The sequence below is a fragment of the Ixodes scapularis genome, unplaced genomic scaffold, assembly GCF_016920785.2.
Source record: "Ixodes scapularis isolate PalLabHiFi unplaced genomic scaffold, ASM1692078v2 ptg001192l_1__unscaffolded, whole genome shotgun sequence".
NCBI lineage: Eukaryota > Metazoa > Arthropoda > Arachnida > Ixodida > Ixodidae > Ixodes > Ixodes scapularis.
The window spans coordinates 1047474-1066634 of NW_024610115.1; positions in this window are offsets into that span (position 1 = coordinate 1047474).

Here is a 19161-nt window from a genome sequence, read left to right on the forward strand (position 1 = left end):
TCAGTCCGCCGACTTCGCCTACGGCTCACACGATGTTATTGCCGAGAAGACGCCTCGTTGTCGTAACGTTGGTTCTGGAGCCTGGCAGGCTGGGTCGGCCCAGGCGTAGGTTTTCTGGCTTCAGCTTGGCTAACGGCGGCGGTCCACTGTGTGCAGGTTCAAAGTCCCCACGGGCCTGTTGGCGCCCGTCCGGAATCTTCCTAGACTGCCGGGACCGCTGGTGTTGAGCCGGGTGCCGATGCCCAACCGCCTTTTTCGGTCGAGCGTGTGTCCCGTTCACCCTCCTCGTGTTGTCCTCCTCTTCTTTTTTCTAATTCTCATACCCTGACACGGTCTTGCAGTCTTCTTCATCTTTGATTATCCATGTGATGACAGCGTTCATCTGCGTTGTCTTCCTCGTCGTTTGCTGAGCCCATATCATTACATTCACCCTCCTTTTAAAGACAATTGTTTATATAAGATCCAACAACAGAAAGTAAACACCAAAAAGTTATACACTTAGGAAAAAAAAACAATTGTTTCACCTAAATAGAAGCACTCGCAACTGTTTGAGGAATCTCACCCTTTACGGAAGCGTAATATAGTCGGCTCAAATAGTCAGCCCCAAAGTTCTGACTGCCCCGAATGTACATGACGTGAAAATCGTATTCAGCCAGCAGCAGACTCCATCGCAGCACGCGGCTGTTCATTTGTTTGGCGGAGTGAATGTATTTTTAAGGTTGATGGTCGCTTTGAACCGTGAAGTGTTTTCCAAATAAAAAGAGGTGAAATTTCTGCACCGCCCATACAAAAGCGAGACACTCTCGCACGATCGCTGAATATGCAACTTGTCGCGGCAACAACCGAATCTCGCGGCAACAACCGGCTAGCATACGCAACAGGGTGCATCTTCCGATCGTGCTCTTGCATTAGCACAGCACCCAAGCATCTTCTCGAAGCGTCTGTTCTCAGGATGAAAGCCCTCGAAAGATCCGGAGACTTCAAAATCGGTTTGTCGGAGAGGGATTTCTGTAGCTCCTCAAAAGCTTTGGCGTGTTTGTCTTCCCAGATGACTTTGATGGGTGCCTTTTTTTTTTTGTCAGTTCCGTCAGAGGGAGTGACGTCTCGGCGTAATTGGGAATCAATTCCCGGTAATATCCCGTTAGTCATAGGAACGATCTGACTTGCGTCTTTGTTTGCGGTCTCTTAGCGCCTTGAATTTTCTCCAAACTCTCGGTTAACGGCTCAAACGTTCCTTGTCCAACTCGATGTCCGAGAAATGTTATCCAGAGAAGCCGATCTCTGTTTTCTTTGGCTTGTTGGTAAGCCCAGCTTGTTTTAACCTCGTTAAAAATTGTCTCGGGGTTTTCTCGTGCTCCTCCCAGCTGGCAGTTGTGATTAGTACATCATCAAAATAATGATGTGTGTTTGGTACTTCATCCAGGACTTCCCTCATTAATGAGTGAATACAGCCGGGGCTGTTTTCATGCCGAAGGGCACGAACTTGAACCGATATAACCCTGACATCGTTGAAAACGCAGTCGCGTCCTCCGGTCCGTGCGCCATTGGCACTTGCCAGTAACCATTCGCAAAATGAAAGTTGGAAAAGTACTTCTTTGTGCTGACTTGAGCAAACATCATGTCGACTCGGGGTATCGGTTCGCAATCAGGTACCAGCACCTCATTTAGTTGTCGAAAATCGATGCATAATCGGGTCGTCTTGTCCTTCATCTTTACTACCACTCCAACATATTCTATTTCGATGCTACCTCAGCTGGTGTTTTCCCCATTTTCTTCGCCCATCTGGGTTCTTTTAAGGCCTCTTGTCGCCCTGCTATGGCCGCCTTAACTTCACTGTCCCACCAGCTTCCTGGTGTATGCTTCCTTCTCCTTTTTCCTCCATGTTCAATTTTGAACTTCTCTATCTTTTAAAATTGTTGACTAAATCACCATTATGTCCATATTCTGTCTAGCTGTTTGCACACTTTATTTTCAATTCGTTCTGATACTTCTTGTAGTTGGGCAGTGTTTAGGGTCATTATACTTTCTCGTTCCAGAATTTAGTTCTCTGGTTCTGCTGCAACAAACTTTATTTAAGTCGCTTATGATCACTTCCTTAGCTTTTCGTGCCTTCCACATCTATTTCCATGTGTCCTATAATGTTACATAATTTGCTAGATACTAGACAGTAATCAATTGTTAAGTGCGAATTGCTTCCCCCCACGTTATGTTTCCGTCGCATTTTGCTTTGGCGGTAACAACGACTAGATCGAGAGCATCGCAGAATTCTTGTAGCATCTTCCCTGTAGGATCTGTTTATCCGTGGAAGTCTTCTAGCTGTGCATTCATGTCTCCAAAGATATCGATTTTCCTTTTAGTGCCTATTTCTTAAACACCCCTGGAAGTACATCTCTAGTGATGTGCATTTTCCTCTCTTCAATCGGTTTTAGTTTTCAGTCTTTCTATGCTAGATCGCAAACTCAACGATGAAGTTAACTCAATCGGTCGCTGAATGGCTGCCCTTTTGGTCACGTGATGTGGCGTTGCGATTGAGCTTTTCCTTACGGATTCCGATGGAGTTCGAGCTATGCTGGTAAAAAAATAAAGCTAGCGGTAACCTCAAAATGTCGTCACGATTCAGTTTGGCGATTGACATAACTTTGTAGTTGTCAGGCAGCCGGAGGTGCCAAACTCAATGAATATTGCGACGTTCACGCTCGCGGACGGGGCGAGCCAAAGCGATCGATCTTCCACGGACTATCGCTACGTTTTTGATATGTTCGGTTCAAGTTTCGTCAGGGACGTAATCAGGGAATACTACCCGACACTCGCTGGCTCTGACAGTTGCCACAGAAGCTTTGGCGGCGTCGCGAGGGGCCCCATTTGCTGACAGCCGAGCAGCAAGTGCTCTCAGCTTCTGAGTTGCTGGAGGCACATTTTGGTGCGGCGAAAACATCACCGTGCATCGGTGCCCTCTGAGTCGTGTTCTGTTGGATGTTAAAGAGACGATAATTGATCACCCGGGGTTCAAGGTGGGTGGACTTCGCGCGAAAGGAAGACGGAGAGACGACAACCAAGAAGTTCAGCGATGCGAATTCAGCAGTGCGCTCGGTAAATACTCTTACGTATAAATACGCTGTGTTATAATACAGTCTGAATTGAACAATTTCTCAACGTGCTTGCACGACAGCTCTCGGTAGAAAAACGGGCGCTTCATTCAACGCTACGAGTGTCGTGCGATATCGTTTTAAGCGCACATTCAAGCTTACTCTAGTGATTGCATGTGTATAATTGATCCAAATGTCTAGGGCCCCAACATCAGGAAATTGTTCAGCTTAAGCACGCTGTGTCTGTTTTCCCTTCACACTTGCCAACCTCTGTTTGTATGAACAGATCACTGTACATAATTTTGATTGCCTGCTATTCACGCTGCACCTCTTTGCTCTGGAAGACATAATTTTTGGTATCGTTTAAGCCAGGTGTAAATAGCTCCACATTATTTTTTTCCAATTATTAATATTATCTTTATATTGCAGGCTTCTGGGGATGTTATAAAAACCTACATTCTACTTGTTCCAAGCACAGACTGCATTAGCATAGAAAGCATCTTTCTAGACTTGATGTGCTTTTGCACAACTGAAAAGGTTAAAAAAACATTAATGTCAGAGGCTGTTGTGTGCGGGTGACAGCGACTAACCCCTAAAACCGTGGTTGCACACCAATCCCTCGCAATCCCAATGGATGCTGTGCTGTCCCAAGGCCAAGCTTAACAAAAAGCACTGCTTAAGATTGTGTTGTGGAGCAGTGAATAGGATGCTCAAAAGCAGGTCCGGTGGTTGCAAAGGTTCTGGGCACAGCAACATCAATTGCCTTTCTGCACAAGGCGGGCTCGTATAGCAGTATCTTCCCGAGCTCATTGCTCCTCAAGACTTGAACCGCGAGGACCGTGTGATCTTTGAAAGCAGAGGACAAGCTGCGCAGCGTTGAAAATAATAAAGGTGGCCGCCTCTGCACCCCAAGTATGCGCTGCCTACCAGGGTCGCCCTCATCAAACTTGCAGCTTGACAGCCGTCAAGCCTGTTACGAGCTTCGTCTTTTGAATCGTCACATTTGAAATATACTTGTGGGCTACTTGCAATATTGTGTCATACTTTGTAGCTTGCCCAATCTAGTAGACACGGCAAGTCCCTTTTGACTGCAGAGCGATCTACTTAGCAGACAGTACAAGCGGCATTCAATTTCGTGGGGTTCTTTTATCGAATACATATTATAGATAAAGGAGAAGTTTGATACAAGGACACTTTTCTTGATCTAAAGCAATTGCATATGCATTAAAACGACTGACACTAAGCCCATGACAGGCAAGTCTGGTATTTTAGAAAATTATGTTTCATGTTAGAAAAAGATAGACATAACAAGTATATTTCTTTTTATTGCTAATAAACACTATTAGGCCTACAGCCACCTTGGGAGCTACCGACCAGGCACAATAATGGCTGTGGGCCATTATTTTGCCTGGTTGGCACAATAATGTTTGGGCCTACAGCCAAGGTGGCTGTAGGCCCAACCGTATTAAACACGGTTGGGCCTACAGCCACCTTGGGAGCTACCGACCAGGCACAATAATGTTTATGACAGATTCTTCGACCGTCCTCGTAGTTATGCATGGTGCATATAGTGGTCACATTTTTATGCAATTGCTGAGATGGGCACAAAAACTGTCACTTTAGGCCACTGGAGTTAGCACAATTCACCATGATCACAGTGTAGCAAAGCTGCAACCACAGTCCATCACTGGCCATCAGCACGAGACTACCGACGGCACTCGTGCATAATACATGTTAATGACGCGACATAGGTGCAACCAGTGTATCATGGAGATGAGTCCATACTTTTTTATACCTATCATTTGGTGGTGGTGGTGGTGGTGGAGCTGCCACCTGTGCTGGGTCCTCACTAGCACCTTTGTCGCAGCAGATGAGTCCTGCAAGATCCAGTTAAACACAAGTTAATGCACAACAAATTGACAGCCTTTCTGGTTACGCGTTGATGTAATGCCCCTTGCATACACCTTAGAATCTGGTATCGGAGTGCCTCATGCACAGGTCTTGAGAAATTAGCTCGTGAGCTTGAGCGCTACGATCCCAGCTTTCGAAGAAACATTACGAGGCAGCACACTCGTGCAAAGTCAATAAGACCAAAAACAATGCGGTGTCTGTTCACTACCAGTTGAAAGTCTTAGCAGACCGTTACTGCGTTCTGCGGTGGCCACACTACGGCTCGTAAGACTTTAAGCGCTCTGAAAAGCATGCTTAAAAGTTACAGCGCGAGCTACCATAACAATATTGCTGTGCACGGCAACGCTACTACGCTAAAACCGCCTATTGCGATTCCCAGCACTTACCAAAACTGCAGCCGAGATGCCGTGCGCCGACGGACGAGGCTGTCCCCTTCTTCCGCGTCTTTGCGGGCCAGGATTCTGTCCTACTCCTCGAGTTCAGCAACGAGACTTGGTTCACGTCCCCCACCAGACTGCCGAGTGGCAATCGCGACGTGACAACCTTTAAAAAACCCGACTTTAAAGTAAGAATTCCAAAAGTGAGGCAAATCTTCGTACAGACACACGAGCACTTTACGCGCGACATCCATCGTCGGCCATGACGATTCATCACAATCGCGATGCAGCTCACGCATTGCGATCATCTAAATTGTTTCACTTACGTAAAAATACACAATTCATGCGACCTAAACATGACACCGGTAATTTTATATAGATTGTACCGAATTCAACATTTTCAAAAGTTAAAAATGTTCTTTTTACAAGAACCTCCGATGCGACGTTGCGCATTCCCCTCTAGGGACATTTTTTTGGTACAAATCCCGATGAAGTTACAACTCAATCGCCGCTCTTCGTCGACGTCATCAACGCGCTGCGATGAAGTTCCCTGCCAGTCGAGTTCGCCGCCGATTGAGATTAGGCTCCACCAACCGGCGACTCACGATGAAGTTTCTCTATCGCTTTTCCCAGCATAGACAAACAGATCTACAAATCCTATGAGCGTGGATAACCCTCTGCTATTACCTTTTAACCACATGTGTTCTCTGCAGCTTTCCCTGCAGGTTCTAGGCAGGTTGTCAGACAAGCTTCTCTGGTTACCAAACTGCCAATATCTCCTTAAGAGGGGGCGCACCTCAGAGCCCCATAGAGAATACATGAGGTTTTTCACCAAATTAAAAAAATTCTCACATAATAACGGCTGCGCGGATCTTCTTGAAAATTTCGGCTTTAAAGACATTGAGTCATTATCGAGACACTAAGCGCTACAAATGTTTCATCATAAATTTAATTATATTCTTTAAAAAATCATGAAAAAGGTCAAAATCGGCTAATTCTGCACTCTTGCGTTCGGAGCGAATTTACAAAATTATCTAAATTCAAACATAAGAAGTATTGTGCTTAATGTCTTCTAAATTTATTACGGAATCGAATAATATTCAAATTATTCACGTAAGTCGATTTGTTCCGTAACTACAGCAAATATAAAGGACCAAGGTGTCGGTGCTTGTTTTCGTCGTTTTTAAGGTACCTCTCTCTCCCGTGCGGTGGCGCTCGTTGTCCACGAAATGCGAAATCGTCCGTTCGGAGATCGGCCGGATCGGCACTGTGCGAGGTGTTCTTCCGCGGCCGTATTCCGCGCCCGTATCCTGTTTCATTCTGCACGCCGAGGCGTCAGTGTGCGTGTCTTGCTTTCCTGGTTCTCGCTGGGTAGGTCTCCGTGTTTTCGCAAGTGGCAAATTCACCTTGGAGCTATGGGTCGAAGACAACCGTCCTGTGGCAAGCGGACCGCGAGGTGTTCCACAACCTCGCGGTCCGTCAACGCGTTGTGCTTGTTTCTACTTTTTTTTTCTTTCAAAAACGGGCTTTTTTTTTACGCAAAGTTTTATTTTATCGTTATCCTTCACACAAACGTCCTTCGACCTTGGGGCCGTGGAAATCGGGGATGAAGCGTGCACAGAGTAGATCGTTGTTTTCCTCCTTATTTTTCACGGACGTCCTGTGACCTCCGTACGGTTCGTGGCCACCGCAATCTAACGCGGGGAAAAACGGGTCGCCTGCTCTGTAGTCAGGGTATTCCTAGGGGAGGGTGATAACTCGCTGTTCTTCTGGAAATTCACATATCACCCAAAAAGGTGACATGGGTAATGATTACGGTATGTTTTTTCCGGTGTTTATTTTTGAGCGAAAATCGGTGCATGTTTTTCGGTGCTTATTTTTTAATCACCAGTGTATTATGGGTTGAACGTCTTGTGATGACGCTAAAATCGTTGATAACCAAAGAAAAATGCGATTGGACAAGAGCATTTCAAATTTCCAATTCTATTCACATATCCATTACGCTCTTCTCGTGGGAGCATCTATCCTGACGAAAAATGCCTAAGTCATTGAGCTGTGAACGCATACTCAGTGTACAATCTTTCGGCCTAGAGAGGTATTGCGCACGCTCGAACGCGCTTCACAGCCCAGTACACGAAGTTGGTGTCACCCAGAAGGCGAGTTTTTGAATGGTCTGTAGTAGGCAAAAGAAACAAATAACAATCAACGCATATCAGCTCTTCAAGCGAAGAGGCGCGTTTCTAAGGTCAATGGTTCCGGACGGCACTAATGTTGTTGGCGTTGTCGTAAAATGACGTCAGTTCATACGAACTGACGTCATCTTACGTGATCACGTGACACAAATACGTCATCTTACATGATCTCGTTACACGAAATGACGTCATCTTACGTGATCACGCTGCACGAAATGACGCCATCTTACGTGACCACGTAACACGTCATCTTGTAAGTCAACCTCTCCCCACAGCAGCGCGCTCCGCGCTTTCCGGGCCCGTGCAGTGCTGAAGTCGAAAGCAAGCTCCCTATGGCAAGCGAAAGCTTCTGAAGTCTCACATTGAGAATACTCGCAAGCGACCGTCTGTGGAAGCTTCGCACGTTGAGGTTTTTGTTGAGATCGAGCCATCGTGTTCCATTAACTATAGTTGAAGTTATCGTTCAATAAAGCCCTAAAAGATATGAATGTAGTTGGTGTAGATATCAAGATTAATCAAAAATGCGGTTTGACGTCGTTTAATTAACGTGTATATACAAGTGTAGAGAAAGATGACTTATTTGTGCATAGATGTTTAAAAAAGTGTTTATTATTCGACGTAGGACTTTGGGAGAAGGATGTGTTCAGATTTTTCTTCATGAGCGCAAATATACCTGACGCAATAAATAGTGACGATTTCATCGTCCCAGTGGTGAGCAGGTGATTTCTTGCTCGAAACAATGATGCCATTTCATAAACCAAGTTCTGTGTGTGACATATGCTTTTCCAATGTCTGGTCACTGTTTTGTAAACCTTTCAGTCCAAACGAGTATACTTCTGTTTGTTTTTGTTAGCTTAGGAGGGGGTCACAGAGCCTATCTTTTTGTCTTCCTCTAGGACAGACGTACAGAGTTATACCGCAACACGCATCTGTGGAGCACACAGAGCTATCGCTCTCCTGTTGGCGGTACAGTAGCAGACGACACAACGCAGCTCCGTAGTCTATCGAGGGCACGGCTAGCCGCGGCCCGTAGCGCGACCGTTCAGACTAGGGACATGGTTTTGAAGAACCGAAAAATGGTATCTTGTGTACAATAATCACATGTCGTTAGTATACTAGTATTCTACCTGCTAAGGCAAATAAATATTTGCAGCTTGTGAGAATATGTTTGCGTGACGATTTACCGTTCACACTCCTGACGGATGTTAGCGAATCCTTCATGTTCGTGGCTCGCAGTTATCGGTACCCCCTCGGAGTGACTTCACCATATATATTTTTTCTTGCTTGCAGGACATCATAAAAATCACAAACACGCGAGAAAAAAAAAATCTTATGAGTACGCGTGATTTTGAGCTTCGCAGCTCTAAAGATGCCCGGTAAATGTCGTCCAGCTTGGGAAGAAACTAATCCTTTTTGTTGGAGTTTGACTATCGTATGCTGGCAGCTCGTTTTCGGTCTGTTTTGTCTATACTCCGTTTCACCGTAATTTGGCAACCCTCAGTCAGAGCTGCTGTGAGGGAATCACAGTCGCGGAGCAAAGCACGTGAGAGCTACTTTTAGGAGCAGTACTATGGCACCTGCAGCGCGTCTACGACTTGTGTGTTTAGCGTCTTATGCTGGCCATACATCAAAAGTGGTCCCGAAGTGCAACAAATGACGTCACAGAAGACGGAGTGTCACGCTGTTGCATCTCGCGATCCTGGCAATTCATCGTAGAAATGCTGTTGAAAACCACGAGGGAACACGAGTGTCGCTGTCGTCATGGCGTCCCAACGAAAAGCAATTATACATTTCGACGTTTTTGTAATTCGGTAATTTAAATTACTGTATACAATTTTTAAGAAAGTAAAGACATCATAACCAAATAGGAACTTCCGAGCTAAAACATGCAGTGCGAAGTGAAGACAACTACTATCTTTTTTTTTTCTTGATGTCCGCAAAAAAAAGGCTATGCAGCATCGATCCTACCGTTTTTTTTTGTTGTTTTTTTTCGCCCATTATGTGATGTCCTCTAACACGAAATTACCGACGTAAAAGCGCTGTAGAGACGATATAAAAACAAAAATTTAATTGAATCGAGCTTTGTAGTGGAACGGAAAAAAATAAATAATTAACGACTTTTTACGGTAAACACTTCACCTCCAAGTAGAACTTCAAAAAAGTGACGGTTACGTGCTTTCATGCCCATTTCAACAAAGTTGAGAGAACGATGTATTGCATCTTGTGAATAGACATGTGGAGCAGCATGTTTATGTTAGAGGCATTGTGTGTAATCGCTGCGCAGTACCTGCCAAAAGAAGATATTATTTGGGCACAGTCTCAACCGTTTCCGTCTGTGTGAGCTACGAATACAGCAACTCTTTTCGTAGAAGAAGTGATGAGGAAATGGAGTGCCCTTGATGATACGATTGTGATTATGAAATAAAATTTTTAATCAGCCAATAATCGCGACCTGTCCGGTCGCCTGGAACCCCGACAACAACTATCGTTCTCTGGAAAGTTCATTCTAATATTTATGCGTTTTGAGGAGTTCATCGAGCGAATAAGAATGTTCCAACAATGAGCTAAACCTACACGAGTTCCCGAATTTAACACGGCGCCTTTGAATTTTAGCGCCTTAGATAGTTCTGCGAACAGTGTATACTTCTGTGCAAATATTCGTCTAACAGTTTTGCAACGTTGGAAAGCATCGGAATGATTCAGAATCACTGCGGAGTTGATACTCGGGAAGATAAGACGGGCACTTGGGAGAAACGGACCGTGGCATTTGAGACAGGGGCACAACCGGGGGACAAACGTGCTACAATCGCATACCCTTCCAAGGTCATCGCTTGGGCGACAGCGCGCGCGCCCAAGAAACCTTTCTTTTTTTCTCTTTAGGGGTGGGGGGGGGGGGGGGGGGGGGGGGAGGGGAGTGGTGTAGGCGCTGATTGTCTTCCTCCTTTGTGGCTTTTGACAGACGCACAACGAGACTGGCAAAACAAGCGCATGATTCATTTCTTTCGATGGAGGCGTTCTGTCTGTGTATGCGAACATGATTTTTTTCCCCTTTTAGTAGTTAGTTGTTCTTGCCTTGACTCGGGTCCCAGTGGGTGCGTTGTCGTTGTATGCCCACTATTTTTTTTTTTTTTTTTAGTTTATGGTAGTTTTTGCGCTGATGGGGTATCAAGGTAGACAAAAAGAAAAAAAAATGAAAAAGCGCCTCGACAAAAAAAAAAATAAAATAAAGTTGTTGCGATCAGGAACGTTTTTAAAGCGATTTTAGGAGCTTGCAGTGTTACCACAGGTGTAGGATTGAGAGCGTAACCCACGCACTTGAAGAGAAGGGGAAGCTCTCGTCTTATTGGAACTCTCTTTTATGGGTTTCCACGTCGCGATTGTCCTTCAAAATCAACTGTCATTTATTTCTCGCTCGTGGCTTCCAAGTACTGGAAGCCACGACTCGAGCCACAATAGTTTTGCGAAATCAAGGTTTCGCTGAAATGGATAACTCTCACGTACAGTTCGACGCGCAATACCTTTGCCGTATTGACTCGCGAGAGATGCCCCCAACACGGCTGAGTATGGCGGTGCTCCAGACCTAACATCTAAATTTTGTTGCCTTACCTGTTACTATTTCGCGCCCATTTTGAGCCATATCAAAATGAAAGCGCATGATGAAATAAAAACGACACTCGTTTTCCGCTCGATGGAAATTTCACGCCAGCTCGCTGTCTTTGCTGGTACCTTGAGGGTTTCCCAGCATTGCGGAGAGTTAAAAAAACAAAAAAAAAAACAACAAAAAAAACACGTACGATGGCATCCTTTGCACACTCATTACTTCAATAACACTGAGCCACCTCGTATCCTTTTGTTTTTCTTTCATGCTACTAATTTCTTTGTGGGCGGCATTACGGCTGTTACGACGCTAAGTCTGTCTGCCCTTCGAATTTGAACTTAGGCTCAGATCAGGGACGAACCAGTTTAAATCAGGAAAATATAATTAACACTGCAGCAAAGCAAATCTATCATATCGATCGGAAATACGATTTGGCACATTCCATCTGAACACATATTGTGCACAGCGAATGCAATAGCGAGTCAGCGTGCAAAACGCCGCCACACTGAGCTACCATAACATCTCAGCGATTTTTGCGTAGCACCGAGCACGGAAAAGAGAAAACAGTTATTCATTCACATAAACGAAGCAAATTTATTTAAAGCCCGGACACTCCGTACGTCCAATCTAGCTAAGGTTATCAATAGACTCGACCATGTCATTTGTTGAAAAAGATAAAAGACGTTGGCAAAAATGATTAGACTGAATAAGTGAATCTAACGCACGTATTTTACCAACCGACGGTCGCGCGCCTTCAATACCCTTTCCAATTGTCATTGCGCACCTTGGACACACTTTGGGGAGCAATGCATATTTACATCGCCGCCCGAGGTCTCCATTGAACGTGTAGTGCTTACCCAAATAAAATGCTAACCTGACTCTCAATCGCTCACCGCAAAGGACGATTTCGAACAGGCGGTTTATTCCTACCTCCGAACAGAAACGAGCGCCACCCACTGCATCACAGAGCGCAGAGGCCGGACTCGGCCACCGCGCGTACATACCAAGCGCGCGCGAGGGAAGGAGAAACTTCCTCCGCCGGGAGAACACGGCACATTTCGGGATCTATTTCACGCAGCGGATAACGCGGGCCTTTTCACACCTCGATACTGGCGCCATCTAGAAGTTGCGCGTTTAACCACGTTTCGAGCCGCGCGCCATCTGGTGGCTGAAATGGACGAATAAATAGAGGTACCGCGCCCTCTTAAGGAGAACAAACTCGCTCAGTATAAACAGCTCTAGGTCGAACGTTGCACTGTCGCTTTGTGCTCGATGCAAGCATTACATGTTTGCGTATACGGGCGTTCTCGCACTCCCTGGCCGAGTGGGCGTGCAACAAAACTATACTGCCGAAATTTTTAAGATGTAATAGGCCTTCTGCTAATTTGCCTAAGCACCAACGAAAACGCTGGGAACTTATGGTACGCGAGCTCCACGCGCTCGTCGTTCCTGTATAAAAGATTCAAAGTGAATGATCGAAATAGAGCCTTGTAAAACGCACGCGAAAAGCGCCGTGTTTTAGATTTCTGCTTTCGAAAGTTTACTGCTGAAGGTGTCTGCGCGCGCAGTGCGTGTACCTACATTTTCGGAATTATATTTGATGCTCGGGTAATATCACATTCACACGGTCAACATAAAAGTACCATTAACATAGGTCTCTATGACACCGGCGAATCAGCCAATGCTCTTGGGTTGTGAGCACACGCCAAGCGCGGAAGATCGTTAATTGATTGGCCGCAGGGAATAAAGCTCTCTTAGCTAAGGGTACTTTACCTTTACGGTCGTGTGAACGGTTTATAATTCGGCAAAAGGATCATTGAACAAGCGCTTGTGCGTTGTTCATGGCATGCTCGAGCTTATTGTTTTGGCATCTTTCGCACATCAAGGGAAACTAATGGAGAATACTGGTGGTCAATCGCCGGCGAGCCCTTGCCGGTGGCACCGGCAATCAAAAACGCACCAGCCGCGGACCACGTGACCCTGTCCAACCGAACACAAAGCGCCGGCAACTGGCGTTGTTATTTGAGTAGGTAGCGCGTGAGCTTTGTTAGCTTCTTCGATTACTCGATGGAACAATAAGCACCCCTTAACACTATAAATACCGACTCTTTGATATGTGTATAAACACAAGCGGCTTCGCAATCGTTTTCAAAATATTAATATGCCACAGTCCGTACAACTTACAAAATCTTATATCCTAAAATTAATTAAAGGGCACAATAATAAATCGCTGTGGCGTTGCCCGCACACTAGTCGAATTTTATTATAGTTTTCTTGGATTTCCGAGGAACTCTTGCCATTTTACGAGGATTCCAAGGAGGCTTACCAGCGTCGCTTTTTATATTTTGTATTAGTGTATTACTTTTTTCCAGATTCCTCAGTCTCCTCATAGCGCCTACCCTGGTTGACATTTTAACGAATGTTCAAGAGTCCAGCTGCATCACCATTTATACTTTTCTTTTTTACAGATGCGTAATAATGTGTAATTACACCGCTGTGTGAATTAACGTACGGATAGTGATGCATCCCGTGCACCCGAGCAAACTGTCCTTCCGCACGCTGGACGAATTTTTCCAAACAGTTTACCTTCCTTTAAAATATGAATTATCTGTGTCTTCGTTGTTTTTGCTATCTTGTCTCGGAGCACAAAAGAATTTCTATCACGATGGCTTCATTAGCGACTCAAACCCGGCATTTGCCGCTTTCGGCGAGCATTGCTTCGTTCGGTTCCTTTTCCCGAATCGGACATGACGATACCCGACACAGCCTGGCAGACAAGCCGCCCGACCTCTTGTTGAGCGCCACCCGAACAGCTTGCACTTGCCAGCCTTTGGCCACTCGAACGCCCTTGCCGAAGATATGGCAAAATATCTTGCCGCAAATTTACCCCCTGAATTCGCCATAACTATAAAATTTCGTGGACTTCAAGAAAATTAAGATCAATGAACAGTAATCGAGCGCGCGTGAGTCAATACTCCGTGAGCGCGGAACAGGCTTTTGAAAGATTGCGCGTTCGAGATGTTTCATCGGCGACGGAAAAAGAGAGCGTCTGTTGGGATGCGGCGGGCATACAGAACGGTAACAACTTGGCTTCTCTGTGTGCGTGCGGTTGGAATCCTAATGATCAGTCTGTCCATGCTAGATCGGAAACTTAATGATGAGGTTAACTCAATCGGTCACTGATTGGCTGCTCTCTTGGTAGCGTAATGCGACGTTACGATTGAATTTTTTCATGCGGATTTCGATGTAGTTCGAGCTATGCTGGTGAAATAATAAAGTTTGCGGTCACGTCAAAATGTCGTCATGATTCAGTTTTGTGATGGAGATATCTTTGTAGTCGCCAGACGGCCGAAGTTGCCAGTGTGAAGATGGCGGCGTTCACACTCGCGGACGGAGCGAGCCAAAGCAAGATTTCACAAATCATCGCTACGTTTTTGTTTTCTTTTGTATTTCTTTCTCTCTCTCTCTCTCTATATATATATATATATATTTGGTTTAAGGATTGTCAGGGACGTAATCGGGGTGTACTGCCCGACACTCGCTGGTGCTGACAGCTGCCGTAAAAACTTTGGCGGCGTCACGAGGGGCCCTTGTGCTGCAGCCGAGCAGCAGGTGCTCTCAGCTTCTGCGTTGCTGGTGGCACGTTTTGCTGCGACAAAGACATTACCGTGCATCGGTGTGCTGCGAGCCGCGTTCTTTTATATGTGACAAAGGCAATGTTCGATCACCCGGGGCTGAAGGCGGGCAAGCGTCGCGCGCATAGGGAAGACGGAATGACGACAACCGAAAAGTTCAGCGATGCGAATTCAGCGGTGAGCCCGGTGAATGCTCTCACATATCAATACGCTGTGTTTTAATACAGTCTGAATAGAACATTTTCTCAACGCGCTTGCACGAGAGCTCTCGGTAGAAAACGGGCGCCTCATTTAGAGTTAAGCGTTGTGCGAGATCTTCGCACGCATTCAAGCTTACTCTCGTGGTTGCATGTGTATAATTTATCCAAAGGTCTCGGGCCTCAACATCGGGAAATTGTTCAGCTGCAGCACGCTGTGTACATTCTCACTTTACGACTGCCAAACTCAATTGACGCTGCACCTCTTTGCTCTGAAGGCATATTCACATTTTTTTCCAAACGTTTTATTATACATTGCAGGCTTTTAGGATGTTGTGAAACTACTAGCTCCAACTAGAGGCTGCATTGACATAGAACATCTCTATCTAGTCTGTATGTGCTTTTGAAAAACTAAAAAGGTAATGAATCATTTATATCAGATACCGTCTCTCTGTTGTGTACACGTGCCAGCTACTAACCCTTTGAAGCCATGGTTGCACACCAATTCCTCGTAACCACAATGGATGCTGTATTGTCCCAAGGCCAAGCTTAATAAAAGGCATTGCTTAAAGGGCTTCTCCGCTGTAATTTTGATGGTCACCGATTTCTATAAAATTTTCACCATGTATTTGGATGCCCTTCCTGAGCATGTGTACAAAATATCTCGGAAAAATATTAATTTCTTTTTAGAAGAAAATGAATTTTGAAATTTACATGTACACACCCAAATCACTTGCTGCAGCCCTACTGGCAACACTGAGCAAGAGCGGCACACGGAGGCTGCCATGATGGCGCTGACGTTGCCGTGACGTCACATGTTGGTCAGGGTGCTTGCTTTGTAGCTAGTTGGTGCTAGCGACTGTCTGCTTTTTGCTTATGTTATCGGTTTATACAGTTATGTAAGAGCGCGTAATGGCGACTGGAGGAAATTGGTGTTGTGTGTGGAAGCGTCGCTTGAAAACACGGTCTACTAAAACCGTCTATTGTCAGACCCCAAGATATAACAAAAAGTGCCTCCAATTAAAAGGCATAACGTCGATCAGCTTTTCTTAGCGTGCTAGCAACAAAAGCTGCCTTACCATTCCGCTTCGGAAGCGGCATCTGGGTCCACATGGCGGCAGATCACGAATGCAGCCGCCGCTGGCGGTTTTCTCGGAGGCGATGCCGGCGGATCGTATGAGAACGGGTTATCGTCATCGTCCTCAACATCTAGCAGCATATCCTCATCGTTGCTCGATTCAGACGAGCCTGATGAGTCCATTTTTATCCGCGACACGAACACAAAACAGTGACCTGCTGCCAGGCTGGCCAGGCTCGAACTGCACACGTGCGAGTGTTTATACCATATGTGACGTCACGTCAAAATGGCGGATCAGTCAAGTGGCAAGTTATTTTCGGTATCGGTTTCAGCGTATTTTAACGATTATAAATTATGTAAACAGTTTTTTCATGATTTAACCGCTGCTAAGGCTAAATTTTAGTACCCTTTCCGAAAATATGTTTTGATAAAAACGCTCAAATTGACGGCGGAGCTGCCCTTTAAGGATTCTGTTGTAGAGCAGTGAATACGATGCTTCAAAGTAGGTTCCGGTGGTTGCAAAGGTACTGGGCATATCAACACCATTTGACTTACTGCACAATGCGGGCTCATATAAAAAAAAATGTTATTTCATAATATACAGAAAGAAATAGACTAACAAGTACTTTTTTTATTTGCTGTGGTACCTGGGCTGAAGAAACACCACCGAGCATTTGCTGTTGGAGTTTTGGTATGGTACCTAGAATGGGAACTTTGTTTGCTTGTGATAAGCTGCTGCTTCTGAAAAAAAAGCTTTTGAACACGTTTTTGGCAAGGGTAACCTGGCAAAAATGCAAACTGCATAAGCGAGACGCCGAGGCGTTACGGCTGAGAGAATAAAAAGAGGGCCTCCTCAAGGGTGGCATCTTGTTTGCCGTCGACTCCGTAAGCATTTTGGCTCTGACAGTATATTGTTCTAAGCATAGAGGAAAAAAAGGCGAAGAATTAACTGTGGTTGCTGGTATCCGGACAATTAGAGTTCCACTGCCGTATCACCGTTAATTGTGAAATTTCTGGTTCCCTGTATATAAAATACACATCGATATCAGAAGTCAAGATTCGAGTCTCGCTACATAAACAGTTGCGCCGAGATTTGCTGACCCAAAAATTGTATTCTATGTATGACAATTTTGTCGGGTATGACCAAGGTACTGCTGTAAATCTTTTTTCCACGCTACACTGAAATCATGACAGACGAAAAATGGTGCTTAGGGAGCATGTTATATTGAGGATAGAAATTCTGCGTCCCCATGAGGTGCAGCACGAGTGTGGTCAGTGAAGATGACTGCTTGGCATGTGCAGCTGCTTGTTTCTCCACAGCCTGAAGACAAAGTGTACCAAAACGGTGAATGACAATAAAGGCATGCATTTCTAGATATGAAGAACAGCACTTAAAAGACCAAGACAACGAGAGTAGAGCACAGGACGAGCGCTGACTACCTACTGAAGTTTTATTAAAATGGCTCAAAAAAGAAAAAAAAAAAAACACAAAACCAACCAACGCTGCAACAACCAATGGCGTGTCACTCACCAGGCATCTCTTTTTCTTTGTATAGATAAACCGAAGGCTTGCTGACGCAGTGCCCCGAACCAGCTTTTTCTATTGCATGCGCCTCCAGCACCTCTGTTTGCACTTTTTACGCCTCCTGCCAATGATTATGGTATCTTCGAAGTCGATGTGACACAGGCAGTCTCTGCAGTGTACGTACAACTGACCTCCTGTCATTGACCGTAGGGCATTATCTCATTGACACAGCGTCCCGATTGCCCTAAACCCGGCTAAATGACAACGGGGTTTTGTAGATGACACCCACCACGCAATCTACGAACTTGTTGACATGTTTAACCATACATGACCACTTGTTACATTCTGCCTGATTTGCATGGTTTACGCGCGGTCAAAGTTGTGCTAATTTGCGAGGCGCCGAGAAAACCATTGGCACATTGAACCGGTTGGCCATTTCTTTTAAATTATGTGAAACCTTTTGTAGATATGGGATAACCTGAGGCCTTTGTTTGGTCTTTACTTTTGGGTCCTGAAAAACACTCTTGACTCTTTTTAAGAGTGTCTGAAAGGCACCAAACAAAACGGACAGAGGAAACCCTGCTCCTAAAAGTAGCTTGACCTGGGCTTCATAGCTGTCAAGCATGGCATGGTGGCAAGACCTGTACAGTGCAGCCTGGAGGCATGGCGTGGCAATATTTCGTTTCACAAATTTAGAATGGGAGCAGTCGTATGGCAGGATTTTCTTTTTAGATCACGGGTTGTAAGACCAGCAGACCTGTTGCGCGGTGAATTGCAGCCGTAAATCCAAAAACTGCAATTACTGACCATCGTGGAGTTCATAGTTAAACTTTAGGCCAGCAGAGCAGCGCTTGAATATGGTCATTACATCCTGAACAACTTTTTGCATTGACAATTTGCCAACAGCCTTTAAAACCACCAGATAATCGTCAACGGCGGCGTACAAAACTGCATGCCAATGATTCTGCGGAGTTCCACAGGCAATGCCCCACGGTCATTTTCACCAAATATTCTTAGAATTGGACCTTTTATTTAAATATCAGACAACAGTTTTAAAATTGGTGAGCCTGTTTTGTCGTGATGTCATTCCCTTAACAATTTCAGAGTGGTGGGTAGCTGTGGTGCTGCCGGGAATGTTTGGTGGAAGCAGGCGCTGTTGGGAAACGGGACCAGAGACACAGTTTTTTTTTTTTGTGCAAACTGACACTTAGTCTCATCCATTGGATCTGTCGTCTCATTTAACACAAAACTCGAGTAACCATGTCTGGATTGCTTCTGCACCATGCGTACACTTAAGTTTTTGTAAGTCTTGCTGAGGTGTCACCTTGCTAGAAACATCAACACCGTTGGACGTACAGCCACCTTGGGAGCTACCAGCCAGGCATAATCTTTATGACAGCTTCTCCAACCTTGATCGAAGTTAAGCACAGTGCAGATCGTGCTCATAGTTCTACGCAGTTGCTGAGATGGACAGAAAAACTGTCACTTTGGGCCACTGGAGACAGCAGAGTTCACCACGATCACGGTAGCAAAGCTGAAACCACGGACCATCACTGGTCACC